The 15,383-nt window shown below is 26.9% G+C and overlaps 1 protein-coding gene across 3 annotated transcripts in view; it reads right to left on the bottom strand.

Annotated features, from left to right (window-relative positions):
* The window catches only part of LOC145260657 (tryptophan 2,3-dioxygenase-like), a 172,081-nt gene that overhangs the window by 35,884 nt on the left and 120,814 nt on the right, over positions 1-15,383 (bottom strand). The window lies entirely within an intron of this gene.

Raw genomic sequence — 15,383 nt, 5'->3', positions numbered from 1 at the left:
ACCGCCTTTATTAAGGTTTGAATTTTTAGTCTCTGGAAGACTGTTGTGAAGTATTATGCACACAAGAGAATAAACCCCGTATATATATATATATATATATATATATGTGTGTGTGTGTGTGTGTGTGTGTGTGTGTGTGTGTGTGTGTGTGTGTGTGTGTGTGTGTGTGTGTGTGTGTGTTTTATTTTTTATTACGGTTTTATCTGCTTAGTTACATATGTTTCGGTTACCGAATCGTATTAACGATCCAGTAACTTCGTCAGACATTACAGAAATGGTCATTATGATTGGAAAAATGATATTAAACGTAACACGAAAAAAAGAGAAAAGGAGGGAAAGAAAAAGAAGAAAAAGGGGGCGGAGATCGACAGCAGTTAAGTTTTAAGAAGGTGAAAAAAGACAGGAGAGGCATAGGATAGATAGAGTTTTGGAAGCGGGGATGGGGGAAATAAATATAGAGATAAGAATAAAAACTGAAGGGAGAGGGAGAGAGGCAAACAATTCAACACGTGGCTGTGGACTGTCGCGCTGAGATGCTGCGTATATGTCATATGGGTTTTGACATGTTAAAGGTTTATGAAGATTGGGAGGGGGCGCTGTTTGCAGTAACTAATATGCGTCTTCTCAACGCAGGTTTGGTTACGTCCAACTTAAATGCATTTTCTATTTAAATTCATTGACAAAGGTTTTTAAGAAATTAAGTGAATTAAAATTGCCAGATATGGATTGAATAAATATAGCAAAATATGGAATCATAAGGATATGGATGAAGGAGGATATACAAATATATATATAATTATTATATATATATAATTATATATATATAATTATATATATATATATATATATATATATAGAGAGAGAGAGAGAGAGAGAGAGAGAGAGGGGGAGAGAGAGAGAAAATAAAAAGGAACAAACCGTATTATGTGTTCATCAACGTTTCGTCTTTATTTCGAGACTTCCTCTGGATGAAATAAAGACGAAACGTTGATGAACACATAATACGGTTTGTTCCTTTTTATTTTCTCTATTTTGTCGGAATACTATTTCCATCATTTTCATCATATATATATATATATATATATATATATATATATATATATAATTTTTTTCTTCCAAAACTCTATCCATCCTATACCTCTCCTCTCTTTTTTTTTCACCTTCTTTATCTCTCTCTCCCCCTGTCTTTCTCTCTCCCTCTCTTTCTCCTTCTCTCTCTCTCCTTCTCTCTCTCCTTCTCTCTCTCTCTCTCTCTCTCTCTCTCTCTCTCTCTCTACCCCTTTTATATATTCCTATCCGTGTCTGGTTGAACAGCTTAAACCCTCCAAACCCTTACCACCTTCTAATGTTTATTAAATCTTAAAACTTAAAATTGAAATTCTTCCCCCACCTTTGCTCTCCACCCTCCCTTTATTCTTATCCGTGTCTAGCTGAATTTCCTAAACTCCCCCTAACCTATACAACTGTCTAATATTTATTAAACCTTAAAAATGCTGTCGATCTCCCCCTACCCTTTTTCCTTTTCTTTCCCCCTTTTCTTTTTTGTTTTCATGCTACTTCTAATATATTTTTTTCCAATTATAATGACCATTTTTGTAATGTCTGACGAAGTTACTGGATCGTTAATATGATTCGGTAACCGAAACATGTGTAACTAAACAGATAAAACGGTAATAAAAAATAAAACATATATTTGCTCTGCAATAGTATTGAGCACTTTCTTACGGTTTTTACTAATTACCATTTTATATATATATATATATATGTGTGTGTGTGTGTGTGTGTGTGTGTGTGTGTGTGTGTGTGTGTTTATGGGAAAATATGCTTATCTACTTATACTTCACCCTTATATTTATATTAATCATTTTATTTATGAAGCTCGATGTATGTTAAATGTAACTACAGAGCATATACAAATAAATGACAAAATGTCTATATTCCAAATTCCAACATGTTTACCGGTTTTTTTTCAGAATGTAAAACTGTCTAATTCTTGACAACACCTGTTTCGTAGTGCAGAAACAATCTTTAATTATTATGTTAATTTTTTTCATTTATTATGCCCTGACTCATCAGAAGAATAAGAACTCATTAATTTTAAAACAAAATTAAAAAAAAAAAAACTATGGGCATGAATACATAAATCCGAAAAAATCAAAATAGTAGCTGCAATTATGTTCTATAAAGTTTATAAACATCTTGGATAAAATTAAAGATGGCATTATATATATATATATATATATTCCAGGTGCAAAATATTCTAAAGATTTAAATCATTGAATTCTAACAAGGGTCGTTGATAGTGTTCAATCAAAGAGAGAAAATTTATAATTTTTATTTTCTTTATGTAAATATAGTCATATATTGCTACGATGTGCAGACCGTTTCAATCTTATCAGGTATTGACCTCATCAGGCGAGAAAAAATTTTGAAAATTAAAACAACATGAAGAACGTTTTATAATTTTAAAGAAGGAAATATTTTGCCATGTCTAACGTGTAGCATGGTTTAAAAGGTCTTATGATATGAAATTGAAAGCATAACCTTTATGGCTGTTTTCCGTTAAGAAGAGGAGGGGTGTTAAAAGTGTGTTGGTTGGCATGATGTATAAAGATTAAGGGGTGAGAGAAGAAAGTTTTAGAAGGAGGGCGTTCGTGTAGTCAATTAGAGAGAACAAGAAAGAAAGAAAAAACTGAAGAGGATATAAATAAATACAAATTATAATGAGTACGGGAAGGTCGTAAAACAATATTTCAGACAATTTCAAGTTAGGTAGATGGTGGAGGTAGAATGCATTTATCAATTTAGAGTAGTTCACCAAACTTGGATCAGAGTCAATTTGTCTGTTTCCAACTTGGGGGAAATCGTTCAATTTTTTTATTTTTAGAATCTTACAACTTTTTTAAAGATCAAATCTATTTTTTTAGAGGTCGAATTGAACTGCATTTTTTATATACTTTTTAGTTATATCCAATTATTTTATTTTCAATTTATCTTAATGAATTTATACATTTATTTAAGACATTTACTAGATTTTATTTATTTTAACTTTAGTTTGTTTATTTATATATATAAATATATATATATATATACATATATATATATATATATATACACACACATATATATATATACATATATAATTGTGCTTTAAATTTTAATTTATTTATTTATTTATCGGTATATAAATCGTTTGTTTTTCCAGGGGTTTTCAAAATTTCCAAAATTCTACTTAATAAGTCTTTGTGATCCCTTTAGTTAGATAGTCTTTTCTAGAATAAATCACTATACTGTTTTTGAGAACCTGATTTATCTTTATAATTTATACCATTTTTTTCAGTAATTCTCTAAAATGCATTTGAGAGATTTATTTATTAAATTATATTGTTGGTGATATTCAGATCGTTAAGTATTCTCCCAATACATGCTAAGGGAGAAGATTAGTTAACTCTTGAGATCCATATATCGAGTACAAAAAAGGGGGGGGCTATTCAATGTTATATAACTGTACCACAAGAACATGTTTGGAGAAGATACATTTAGGCAGATATTTTATTGAGGGTGTTTTAGTAATTAGGTTGACTTGGTTTAAGTAGGTAATTGGTTTTATGGGTTTATCTAGTTTTCAGAGGTAGATCAAATCGATTGAGATATTTAACTAAATATGTGCGTTAGGTGTTATATATATATATATATATATATATATATATATATATATATATATATATATATATATAACATGATATTATAGGTTTCTAAGAAGATGTTCTTTATAATGGAAGTTTCTTGTCTTTTATTGAATAACTTATCTTTGTCTTTAAACCTTGTGATGAATAATTTTTCCGTAAAACATAAGTAACATAAGAGAGCTAAGGGAAGAACACATCTACACACACACACACACACACACACTTTATTGCATACACACATTAGTCTATACTTACAACTTTACATACTACGTAACTAAAATGTATGATATGATGGAGACTGGAGTCTTGGGAAGATCTCCATCATTCTAATAATCATAGGAGCAACTGGACTCATGAAAAAGAATTTCAAAAGCAACTCGGCAAATATACCCGGTAAATCAAATGCAAAAGAGATTCAAACAATTGCACGGTTAGAATCTTAAAAAGATCTCTCGGATGGAATATATAAGATAGTAGGTGGATGTCTGAACTTGAGCTTGAAAAAAGTAAAAAAATTGAAAGAAAAAACTACACAATGTGCTAGTATTTTTAAATTAAATATAATAACCAAGCGAACATTTCGGTGTTTGTTCATAAAATAGGCAGATGAAACATGGCAGTTCCAAATAAATTAACAGAAAAATTCTTTCACAGACTTACTATTAGCCCCCCTCACCCCCCCCCCCAAAAAAAAATAAGATAAAAATAATCGATTAAGATTTTAATTAAAAATATAAATTAGTTTTTATTGTATTTTTCCAATACACCAATGATTATGACTGGTGAAATGACAAACGGATTTATCTTATTTACATGTCTTGCGCCCTTAATCATGGTGAATCGGAAATATACGAAAACTTATTTGATTTTTAATTCAAATTATACTCGTTAATTATTTTCAAATTTTTAGTGTAGATATTATTTTTGCATGATATGTAAGTATACTGAAGAGTTTTTGTGTTCATTTATTTGCAATTGCGATTTTCACCTGTGTACTCCTTGGACAAACAGCGACTCTTCTTAAATCTAATAATAATCAACTGTCTTTAAATTTGGAATGGTGACATTTCGGCATGGCCGATTTGGCGTCGCTGTTTTGGCTTGATCGATACAGCTCACCCGATTCGACGGTGTGGCCAATTCGGCGGAGGGACAATTCGACGTTGACCACACCAGTCGCATTTTTAAACAGATTTCAGTACTCGTACAGTTTAATCAAGACATTCAAAATAAAAATATCGAAAAAAGGGTTATATTACATGTATCCGTTTTGAACTGAAGATCTCCGAAAAAAAAATTTCATTTAATTTGATCAAGTAGTTTTTATTTTACAGCAGAAAAACACGTTTTTATGAGAGCGCGTTGAAGTCAGCCATTATGAAATTTGTTGAACACGCCACGGGGAGATAACTCCAGTTAAAGCACCGGCACTCCCTCCCCATCTTTATTACTAGCTTTTCTTCCTAAAAATCGAACCTTTTGCTCGCTATCATAACAAATTGTTTTTTCGCTGTAAAATAAAAACTACTTGATAAAATTAAGTTAATTTTTTTTCGTAGAAATTCGTTCCATGACGAATACGTACAATTTAACCTTTCTTTTCGATATTTTCATTTTTTAATGTCTTGATTAAACTGTACAAGTACCGAGATTTTATAACTTTTTTTAAATACTAAAAAAAATATATGATATGTATCACTTTAACTATTTCCAATTAATTTTTAAAGGATTAAAATCTTTAGCAAATATTTTAAAGTTTTTTTTATTAAGACAAACAAAATGAAAATATGATCTCGTTGTCGACGATTGAGTGTTCTTGTCTGTTTTTGTGATGTGTTTTGAATGAACACGGTTCGAAGTTTTTAATGTTGATATCACTTTAACTGTTTTTTAAGGAAAAATAATGTTTTTGTCAAAATTCTTTCTGGTTATTTTTTTATTTTTTACACAGTGATCACCACTTATCAAGGCCCGGAAGCCACTCAGTGATAAGGGTTATTGCAAGTACATTAAGTTAGTGTGGAGATTTGATGAAGTGTTTACTTAAGGGGGCGGTTTATTAGGAATTTGTTAACGTTAGACTTGAAGACATCCAAGTTGTAGTCCGGTGGGAAGCAGGCAGACGGAACAGAGTTCCACAGGCGTGCACTTCTAAGAAAGAAGCTTTGTTCATGGAACCCATTTTTTTGATTTAGGCATAGATAAAGAGTGGGGGAAATTTTTCACAGTGGATTCAGCTAGACGGGTGTTTTTCGTGAAAGATTGGCGAGGGGGAACCAGAGATTGGAGTTTAGACGAGCACCTGCCATGGAAATAACGATAAAACAAGGATAGGCTCGCAACGTCTCTTCTGTGGGAGAGAGGTTGCAGGGTAGAGAAATGAGCATCCCCCACTAAGCCACGAAGTCTATTTTGTACTCTGTCAAGGCAGGATAGGCTGTTTTTAGTAGCTCCTGCCCAGATATAGCAACAGTATTCCATCCTTGGACGTACTTGTAATTATTTTATGATTAATTTTTTTTAAATTACAAACTTTAAAATATCTTGAAGTTTTTTTTTAATTAAAAATTTCACACACGCACACACACACATATATATATATATATATATATATATATATATATATATATATAATGTCGTTGTTGGCGACTGAGTGTTTTTTTTACATAGGCATCACCACTTATCAAGGCCAAGAGGCCACTCGAGGATAAGTGTTAAAGAGTGTACAGTAGAAATTGAACAATATAGTAATCGTTAGTAATAGAAATTTGGTAAACTTGTTAACAAGTGGGACGGCTCATCAAGAACTTGTTTACGTTAGACTTGAAGACAACCATATTGTAGTCAGCTGGAAAACAGGAAAACGGAAGAACATTCCACAGGCGTGCAGTTTTAAGAAAGAAGCTTTGTTCGTGGAATCTACGTTTAGGATTAGGCACAGATAAAGAGTGGTGGGAATTATTGATAGTGTTTTCAGCTAGACAAGTGTTTCTTGTGAACGTTTGGCGAGGTGGGACCATAGACTGAAGCTCAGTCGAACACTTTCCATGAAAATAACGATACATCAGAGACAAACTCGCAACATCTCTTCTGTGAGATAGAGGTTGCAGGGAAGAGAAAAGGATATCGCCTACGAGACTACGAAGTCTATTTTGAACTCTATCAAGGCAGGACAAGTTCTTTCTAGCAGCTCCTGCCCAGATGTGGCAACAGTATTCCATCCTTGGACGTACCTGGCTCTTATATAGATAGAGAATTTCATCAGCAGTGAGATATCTACTGGATCGGTGGAAGGATCCCACCATTTTTCCAGCGGCCTTGGCAACAGATTTGATGTACCTGTTCCATTTAAGATCAGGAGTAAAGGTCAATCCCAGAAGCTTGTCAAAACTTGAGGCTTCCTCAAGACGAGAGCCATTCATTTCAACTGATGCCAGATGGGGATCAGAACGTTGATGATGTAAAGAGAGAAGCTTGGTTTTAGATGCATTAAAAGTAACCGGCCACTCCTTTCCCTATTGTACCACGTGCTCAAGATCAGGGAAGAGAGAATCGGAGAGAACTTGGTTGTTTACTGTCTTAGATGTGCTACCATAGATGGTAGTGTCATCAGCATAAATGTCTACAAATGATGTAAGGATGTAATTTGGAAGATCATTAATATAGATCAGGAAAAGAGTTGGTCCCAGGATTTACCCCTGAGGGACTCCAGCATTAATACTGCGAGCTTCTGATTTTTGCCCATCAACTACTACTCTTATGATCCTTTCAGAAAGAAATGATTTAATAATTGAGAATACATTTCCAGCTATACCATAGCTAGAAATCTTGTGAAGTAAACCTTCATGCCATACACTATCAAAGGTCTTAGATATGTCAAGAGCAATTGCCCTAAAAAGGTTGCCTTCTTGTGTTTGTTTTTGTATTGTTTTAAATAAACAGGGTCATTTTTAAGGTTTTTAATCAAATATTTTTTTTCTTTTAATGATTTTTATTTCAATTTTATTCTAAGAAAAAATATATCTTCTTTTACTATATTAATTTTTAAAATATAAAGAAACTTTGACTGTAATGACGAAGTGCTAATTTGACGTCGAATCGTCCTCCCCCCCTCCCGCCGCCAAATAGGTCACACGCAAACCAATACGCCGATCGGGCAAGCCGAAACGACAACGCCGAATCGGCCACGCTAATAAAATAAAAGTAATAATAATAGTAAGCAAAACGACTAATTAATAACAATAATCATATGGAGTTAAATTAAATACAATATTAACAAAAGCAGAATCTTATTAAATATAAAATCTAAAACAGAATATCTATTAATATGTGTTAAATTAAGCATAGAACTAGGTACGAGCAAAAATGGCGAAATAAAGATGGGGGACATAGTTTTGAAAGCCGATTTATCATAATATTTTTGTAGGCTTCCGACTACTTTTTGATTGTATTTTAAAGATTAAAGACTAAAGTTAATTTCCTAAAGGAAAAAATATTTGTACACGTGAAAAAAAGTTTTCCCTGCAAGCTAACAAATTCAATTAAATTTTGAAGTTAAATAAATTCATTGTAAAAATCCTTTTAAAGATAAATATTATTTTTCTGTGTCTATTTCAAAAATAATTGGTAAAGTCCTAGGATACAGAAGTCAATAAAAAAAATACACCTTGTTTATACAAAAATAGCTTAATTAGCCCATAAAGTGATAGATTCTCGCTTCGTTCAACCAAAACAAAATCAAGTCCTCGTTATATAGATTAAACGGAAGCCGAAAATGTCAAGAAAGTCGAAAGGCTGTCTGAAAATGACGTCAGGTAGTTAAAGGGAGGTAGAGGTGTAGTTTGTCGTTTTAACTCCAGTCGTGAATTCGTGCATTCCTATCATGAACGTTTGTAGAATTTTTTTTACCCTTTTTTAATTTAATTATTTCTCTAATGTCCTGCTTTTAAATTATTTTTCTTTCTTTTTTTTTTTTTCAAGATTATATAAAAATTATGTTACGCCGAAAGTTTCACATTCATACAAGCAAGGAAAATATTAGAATCTTACATATAACAATCATGCGAAACCTGTAATTAAAAAAAAAAGTAGAAGGATTTTTTTTTTGCAATTATAATGTTTTTGTGTGAAAATATTAAATAAACAATGCTTAATTCAATTATAATACTGATAGTTCGAGAAATTAATTTTTCTTCTAGTTATATTGACTTCCTTAATACGGACTTTAGGGGCTTTTTCGTAATGTTCCTGTAAAAATAAAATAACTTGTTTTTAATTGTTACAATTTACGATGCTTTATTTTCATAAAAAAGTAAAAATAACTTAAGTAAAGGAATTTTTGTTTAAACAAAATAATACATTTCTACTAAAATTTAATTTCCTGATTTTTGGTGAATTTTTAAGTAAAGTTTAAGTATACATTTTGAGCATCGGCATAGTACCGACCAACCGGTCTTTAATGATATTCTCTGTAAGTTATCGATATTGTTCTGCTATGTGTTGTTACAGGATAGAATTACATGATTTCTTTGTTATCCTTCATGGAATAATTATTGGATTACTGTGCTATTTATACGAGTACTAAACTCTGCTCATATATTGAGCACTGTTGACGTAAACACTGAAAAATAATTATGCATAATATATTATGATATCATGTAATAATATTATAATATATTATGCATAATATATTATGATATCGTGTAATAGTATTATCTATCTATAATTTTTAAAGTGTTCTTAACATTTTTGTCTTTGATGCGGATGGACCTATCATTTTACACACTCTAGCCGAGAGATCTTTTTAAGATTATAATCGCCTCTTTAAGTATAATTGTTTGTATTTTTCTTGCACTTGGTTTACTGGGTATATTCTCCAGGTAGATTTTGAAATTTTTTTCATGAACCCAATTGCTAGTATAATTATTAAAATTAAGAAAATTTTCCCAAGATTCAAGTATCTTTTCGTGCAGTATATAAGAGCGTGACATTTCGTTATCTTTTCCCCTTCTCAGCTTTGTTTAATCTAACGTCATTGGGGACACTGACTTCAAGTAGAGTTGCTACTTTATCCCTCTTATCCCATATCACTACGTCAGAATTATCAACTCCGTTTTCTGTCTTTGTGCATATGTGTGTGCGTATTCATTATAACAAGTTGACCGATTTTTTGTTGTTGTTTATTCTTCTGAGAATTTCTTCGTTTTCTTTTGCTTATCTGATTTTTCGTCCATTTTGATCACGTGACGCAACCATTAGCCAATTTCTTTCCTTTTTTAATAAATAAATAACAGAAAATAAATGAACTTACTTTCATTTTACAAAAGCTAATGCCGAGCCAAAAAAAAATGCAAACATCACGTGACTTATCGTTGAGAATTCTTACTAGACATTCAAATAGGTTTCAATTGTAAAATAGGGGTCCCGTTAAGAATATAGATTGTATTTAATGACTTGCGGTAATATTTATTTTTGGTTCTAATTTGTATTTTTGTCCTGAAAAATAATGGTGCTTGTCCAGAATGCGCCCCCGCCCCAAATTAAAACGCCAGACTATAGAAAAGCCTGCATGATGTACGTAACTGCGACTGAAAGAAAATATCGCACACCAACACTTTAAGTACTTTACTTTAAGTATTTTACTTTAAGTATTTTACTTTAAGTATTTTACTTTAAGTATTGTACTTTAAGTACTTTACTTTAAGTATTTTACTTTAAGTATTTTACTTTAAGTATTTTACTTTAAGTACTTTACTTTAAGTACTTTTCATTTAAGTACTTTACTTTAAGTACTTTACTTTAAGTATTTTACTTTAAGTATTTTACTTTAAATACTTTACTTTAAATACTTTACTTTAAGTACTTTACTTTAAGTATTTTACTTTAAGTATTTTACTTTAAGTACTTTACTTTAAGTACTTTACTTTAAGTACTTTACTTTAAGTATTTTACTTTAAGTACTTTACTTTAAGTACTTTACTTTAAGTACTTTACTTTAAGTACTTTACTTTAAATACTTTACTTTAAGTACTTTACTTTAAGTATTTTACTTTAAGTATTTTACTTTAAGTACTTTACTTTAAGTATTTTACTTTAAGTATTTTACTTTAAGTATTTTACTTTAAGTACTTTCCTTTAAGTATTTTACTTTAAGTATTTTACTTTAAGTATTTTACTTTAAGTATTTTACTTTAAATACTTTACTTTAAGTATTTTACTTTAAGTATTTTACTTTAAATACTTTACTTTAAATACTTTACTTTAAATACTTTACTTAAAGTATTTTACTTTAAGTACTTTACTTTAAGTACTTTACTTTAAGTACTTTACTTTAAGTATTTTACTTTAAGTACTTTACTTTAAGTATTTTACTTTAAGTATTTTACTTTAAATACTTTACTTTAAATACTTTACTTTAAATACTTTACTTTAAGTATTTTACTTTAAGTACTTTACTTTAAGTACTTTACTTTAAGTACTTTACTTTAAGTACTTTACTTTAAGTATTTTACTTTAAGTACTTTACTTTAAGTATTTTACTTTAAGTATTTTACTTTAAATACTTTACTTTAAATACTTTACTTTAAATACTTTACTTTAAGTATTTTACTTTAAGTACTTTACTTTAAGTATTTTACTTTAAGTATTTTACTTTAAATACTTTACTTTAAATACTTTACTTTAAATACTTTACTTTAAGTATTTTACTTTAAGTACTTTACTTTAAGTACTTTACTTTAAGTATTTTACTTTAAATACTTTACTTTAAATACTTTACTTTAAATATTTTACTTTAAGTATTTTACTTTAAATACTTTACTTTAAATACTTTACTTTAAATACTTTACTTTAAGTATTTTACTTTAAGTACTTTACTTTAAGTACTTTACTTTAAGTACTTTACTTTAAGTACTTTACTTTAAGTACTTTACTTTAAGTACTTTACTTTAAGTACTTTACTTTAAGTACTTTACTTTAAGTACTTTACTTTAAGTATTTTACTTTAAGTATTTTACTTTAAATACTTTACTTTAAATACTTTACTTTAAATACTTTACTTTAAGTATTTTACTTTAAGTACTTTACTTTAAGTACTTTACTTTAAGTACTTTACTTTAAGTACTTTACTTTAAGTACTTTACTTTAAGTACTTTACTTTAAGTATTTTACTTTAAGTACTTTACTTTAAGTATTTTACTTTAAGTATTTTACTTTAAATACTTTACTTTAAATACTTTACTTTAAATACTTTACTTTAAGTATTTTACTTTAAGTACTTTACTTTAAGTATTTTACTTTAAATACTTTACTTTAAGTATTTTACTTTAAGTACTTTACTTTAAATACTTTACTTTAAGTATTTTACTTTAAGTATTTTACTTTAAGTACTTTACTTTAAGTACTTTACTTTAAATACTTTACTTTAAGTATTTTACTTTAAGTACTTTACTTTAAATACTTTACTTTAAGTACTTTACTTTAAGTATTTTACTTTAAATACTTTACTTTAAGTACTTTACTTGAAATACTTTACTTTAAGTATTTTACTTTAAGTATTTTACTTTAAGTACTTTACTTTAAATACTTTACTTTAAATACTTTACTTTAAGTACTTTACTTTAAATACTTTACTTTAAGTACTTTACTTTAAGTATTTTACTTTAAATACTTTACTTTAAATACTTTACTTTAAGTACTTTACTTTAAATACTTTACTTTAAGTACTTTACTTTAAGTATTTTACTTTAAATACTTTACTTTAAGTACTTTACTTTAAGTATTTTACTTTAAATACTTTACTTTAAATACTTTACTTTAAGTACTTTACTTTAAGTACTTTACTTTAAGTACTTTACTTTAAGTACTTTACTTTAAGTATTTTACTTTAAGTATTTTACTTTAAGTATTTTACTTTAAGTACTTTACTTTAAGTACTTTTCATTTAAGTACTTTACTTTAAGTACTTTACTTTAAGTATTTTACTTTAAGTATTTTACTTTAAATACTTTACTTTAAATACTTTACTTTAAGTACTTTACTTTAAGTATTTTACTTTAAGTATTTTACTTTAAGTACTTTACTTTAAGTACTTTACTTTAAGTACTTTACTTTAAGTATTTTACTTTAAGTACTTTACTTTAAGTACTTTACTTTAAGTACTTTACTTTAAGTACTTTACTTTAAATACTTTACTTTAAGTACTTTACTTTAAGTATTTTACTTTAAGTATTTTACTTTAAGTACTTTACTTTAAGTATTTTACTTTAAGTATTTTACTTTAAGTATTTTACTTTAAGTACTTTCCTTTAAGTATTTTACTTTAAGTATTTTACTTTAAGTATTTTACTTTAAGTATTTTACTTTAAATACTTTACTTTAAGTATTTTACTTTAAGTATTTTACTTTAAATACTTTACTTTAAATACTTTACTTTAAATACTTTACTTTAAGTATTTTACTTTAAGTACTTTACTTTAAGTACTTTACTTTAAGTACTTTACTTTAAGTATTTTACTTTAAGTACTTTACTTTAAGTATTTTACTTTAAGTATTTTACTTTAAATACTTTACTTTAAATACTTTACTTTAAATACTTTACTTTAAGTATTTTACTTTAAGTACTTTACTTTAAGTACTTTACTTTAAGTACTTTACTTTAAGTATTTTACTTTAAGTACTTTACTTTAAGTATTTTACTTTAAGTATTTTACTTTAAATACTTTACTTTAAATACTTTACTTTAAATACTTTACTTTAAGTATTTTACTTTAAGTACTTTACTTTAAGTATTTTACTTTAAGTATTTTACTTTAAATACTTTACTTTAAATACTTTACTTTAAATACTTTACTTTAAGTATTTTACTTTAAGTACTTTACTTTAAGTACTTTACTTTAAGTACTTTACTTAAAGTATTTTACTTTAAGTACTTTACTTTTAGTATTTTACTTTAAGTATTTTACTTTAAGTATTTTACTTTAAGTATTTTACTTTAAATACGTTACTTTAAATACTTTAATTTAAATACTTTACTTTAAGTATTTTACTTTAAGTACTTTACTTTAAGTACTTTACTTTAAGTACTTTACTTTAAGTACTTTACTTTAAGTACTTTACTTTAAGTACTTTACTTTAAGTATTTTACTTTAAGTACTTTACTTTAAGTATTTTACTTTAAGTACTTTACTTTAAGTATTTTACTTTAAGTACTTTACTTTAAGTACTTTACTTTAAGTATTTTACTTTAAGTACTTTACTTTAAGTATTTTACTTTAAGTATTTTACTTTAAATACTTTACTTTAAATACTTTACTTTAAATACTTTACTTTAAGTATTTTACTTTAAGTACTTTACTTTAAGTATTTTACTTTAAATACTTTACTTTAAGTATTTTACTTTAAGTACTTTACTTTAAATACTTTACTTTAAGTATTTTACTTTAAGTATTTTACTTTAAGTACTTTACTTTAAGTACTTTACTTTAAATACTTTACTTTAAGTATTTTACTTTAAGTACTTTACTTTAAATACTTTACTTTAAGTACTTTACTTTAAGTATTTTACTTTAAATACTTTACTTTAAATACTTTACTTGAAATACTTTACTTTAAGTATTTTACTTTAAGTATTTTACTTTAAGTACTTTACTTTAAATACTTTACTTTAAATACTTTACTTTAAGTACTTTACTTTAAATACTTTACTTTAAGTACTTTACTTTAAGTATTTTACTTTAAATACTTTACTTTAAATACTTTACTTTAAGTACTTTACTTTAAATACTTTACTTTAAGTACTTTACTTTAAGTATTTTACTTTAAATACTTTACTTTAAGTACTTTACTTTAAGTATTTTACTTTAAATACTTTACTTTAAATACTTTACTTTAAATACTTTACTTTAAGTACTTTACTTTAAGTACTTTACTTTAAGTACTTTACTTTAAGTACTTTACTTTAAGTATTTTACTTTAAGTACTTTACTTTAAGTACTTTACTTTAAATACTTTACTTTAAGTACTTAACTTTAATTACTTTACTTTAAATACTTTAAGTACTTTACTTTAAGTACTTTACTTTAAATACTTTACTTTAAATACTTTACTTTAAGTATTTTACTTTAAGTACTTTACTTTAAATACTTTACTTTAAGTATTTAACTTTAAATACTTTACTTTAAATACTTTACTTTAAGTATTTTACTTTAAGTACTTTACTTTAAATACTTTACTTTAAGTACTTTACTTTAAATACTTTACTTTAAATACTTTACTTTAAGTATTTTACTTTAAGTATTTTACTTTAAATACTTTACTTTAAGTACTTTACTTTAAGTACTTTACTTTAAGTACTTTACTTTAAGTACTTTACTTTAAGTACTTTACTTTAAGTACTTTACTTTAAGTACTTTACTTTAAGTATTTTACTTTAAGTACTTTACTTTAAGTATTTTACTTTAAATACTTTACTTTAAGTACTTTACTTTAAATACTTTACTTTAAATACTTTACTTTAAGTACTTTACTTTAAGTATTTTACTTTAAGTACTTTACTTTAAATACTTTACTTTAAGTATTTTACTTTAAGTACTTTACTTTAAATACTTTACTTTAAGTACTTTACTTTAAGTACTTTACTTTAAATACTTTACTTTAAGTACTTTACTTTAAGTATTTTACTTTAAGTATTTTACT

This window comes from Euprymna scolopes, chromosome 3 (assembly GCF_053919585.1).
Source record: "Euprymna scolopes isolate OS-2025 chromosome 3, ASM5391958v1, whole genome shotgun sequence".
In the NCBI taxonomy this organism is placed as follows: domain Eukaryota; kingdom Metazoa; phylum Mollusca; class Cephalopoda; order Sepiida; family Sepiolidae; genus Euprymna; species Euprymna scolopes.
This window is presented reverse-complemented; position numbering and strand designations above follow the sequence as displayed.